This window comes from Myotis davidii, unplaced genomic scaffold (assembly GCF_000327345.1).
Source record: "Myotis davidii unplaced genomic scaffold, ASM32734v1 scaffold384, whole genome shotgun sequence".
Classification (NCBI taxonomy): Eukaryota; Metazoa; Chordata; class Mammalia; order Chiroptera; family Vespertilionidae; genus Myotis; species Myotis davidii.
In genome coordinates, this window is record NW_006295385.1 from 330,637 (window position 1) to 333,184 (window position 2,548).

Consider the following 2,548-nt stretch of genomic DNA (forward strand, 5'->3'; position numbering starts at 1 on the left):
CTGGCCTATAGTCCTTTGACCGTACATGGTTCCTGGAACCCCTCACACCCATGCTTGCCTCAAGACCTTAGCATTTGCACTTTCCTTTGTCTGCAGTTCTTAAGTTCTTTCAGACTATCTTCGACTGATCATCTTTCAGGTTTCAGCCCAAATGTAATTTCCTGAAGAGATACTTTAAATCTAAGCTCTCCTGTTTTACTTATATTCTTTTCGCCTAGCATTCTTTCTCCTTTATATTTACACTAGAGGCTGGTGCACGAAATTCCTGCACAGATAGGTTCCCTAGGCCTGGCCAGCGATCAGGGACCATCTGTGGGGCGACCAGTGGGGCGATCAGGGTCTCCCGCTCACACCCACCTTCGCCTTGCACTGCCTGCCGACCCCGCCCCCCATTGCCACCGCTGATTGCCATCTGTGGTGCAACTGGCAGGGCGATTGGGGCCCCACTCACACCTGCTTCGGCCTGGTGCCACCTGCTCACTAGCCCCACCCCCCCTGCCGGTCGCCATCTGTGGGGCGACTAGTGTAGCGATCGGGGCCCCCACTCACACCGGCCTTGGCCTGGTGCCACCCACTCACAGACCCGCTCCTGCCGCCAGTTGCTGTCTGGGGTGTGACCGGGGCCCTCGCTCGCACCCGCCTTGGCCTGGTGCTGCCCGCTGGGCCTGGTGCATGACAATTGTGCATGGGGGGGGGGTCCTTCAGCCCGGCTTGCACCCTCTTCCAATCTGGGACCCCTTGGGGGATGTCCAACAGCCATTTTAGGCCCAATTCGTAGCAGGATTGGGCCTAAACTGGCAGTCGGACATACCTCTTGCAATCTGAGACCACTGGCTCCTAACTGCTCTCCTGCCTGCCTGCCTGATCCCTCCTAACACCTCTGCCTGCCTGCCTGATGCCCCTAACTGCTTGCCTGCCTGCCTGATTGCCCCTAACCACTCACCTGCCTGCCTGATCTCCCCTAACTGCTGGCCTGCCTGCCTGATCACACCTGACCGCCTCTGCCTTGGCCCCCACTGCCACAGCGTTGTCCGGAAGGTTGTTCAGCTGTCCAGTCTAATTAGCATATTATGCTTTTATTATTATAGATAATAATAATAACTAACAATTTGGGTTCCCTTTCAATGTGCCGGTCACTGAGTATTGCCTTTAACCCTGTTTATAGACTACGCAGAAGATACTTTCCCAGGTAACAGTAAATTGTGAACCAGGATTTACTAGTAAACTCAGGCTTCCTGCACAAGACTATAAACCCTGGGAAGGCAGGAGCCATATCTATGTATTGTTTTATTCCTAGTGCCTAGTATATATGCAGTACGAGTATTACATCTTCAAGAAATACATGTTGAACAAATGGCTTAAAAAAATTAAACATCACAAAACCCCACAACACTTTAATTCCAACCTAACCACTATAGGGGCAATGGGCAATGTCTGGGGCCAATCTTTGGGTACAGTGCTCCAAGAAGGTTCCTGAAGGGGACTTACCTTCAGGGAGCTGAGCACCAAACAGGACAGGGGCAGGCATGGGGAAAAGGCACTACTCCTTGGCAAAGGAGATCTTCATGGAGTTCTGGGTGATCTTGAAGCCCTGTCAGGTATCATGGGCAGCCTCTGCCTGCACCTCATCGTCAAACTCCACGAAGGTGACATTGCACCGCCTTGGGACTAGGCAGACCTTGAAGCCAGGGAACAGGGTTAGAAGCATGGACAGCATGAACTCATTTTCTCAGGTAGGTTGTAAAGAATGTGCTTTGGTGGGTTTTCTGAAAGAGGCTCGGCAGGTGGCGTCTGGCCCGGCATACACTGCTGTGTGGGTCTGGCCTCCGGTGGGATCTGGCTGGGAGGTGAGATCATGCCAGGGTGGCATGTAGGGAGGCTGACCCTGCACGTGGTACATGAGGTGGGTCTCCTGAGTTATTGGTGGCATGCCTGGGACAGGCCCGGGGCTGCCCCCACTGTGGGGGCAACTGCAGCCAAGGCTCCTGGCTCTTGGGCTTCCTCTTCTGTGTATGGTCTCACTCCACAAAGGAGCCCTTCATCTGGGCAGTGATATCCGAGTTGGTCTTGGTGTACTGGACGCACATGTGCTTGTCGTAGAAGGGGAAACCCAGCATGGAGCGGGGCGTTGGCGGTGCTGTGACCTTGTCACGACAAAAGCCTGGCCCTCATCTCCAGGCTCTGTGACACCAGGGTACCCAGGACCTGGCCAGACGGGGAGGAGACAGCACAGGGATTTACTGATTTTCTCCTTGAGGCTGTTGGTATGAATAGTGTGGTTGGGGCAGGAACTGCCCGGAGAGACCTGCCGAGGTAGGGCAACAGAACCACAGTTCCAGCATGTGGCGCCTGCTGGGTTTGGGTCAAATGACTTTTTATTTTATTTTTAGAATTTTACTGAAATATAACTCACATACAGTAAAATCTGCCCCATTAAAGTATACAATTCAGTGGTTTTTAGAGGTGTGCAATATTATCACTGTCTAATTTTAGAGTGATTGTATCACCCTCAATGAAACTCCTACCCATTAGCAGGCACTTTCCGTCC

General features: G+C 52.8%; 1 protein-coding gene and 1 pseudogene across 3 annotated transcripts in view; one reads left to right on the forward strand and one right to left on the reverse strand.

The window, feature by feature from the left end:
• ST7 (suppression of tumorigenicity 7) overlaps nt 1–2,548 on the forward strand; it is a 240,475-nt gene that overhangs the window by 41,546 nt on the left and 196,381 nt on the right. The window lies entirely within an intron of this gene.
• The window catches only part of LOC102753245, a 9,126-nt pseudogene continuing 8,118 nt past the window's right edge, over nt 1,541–2,548 (reverse strand).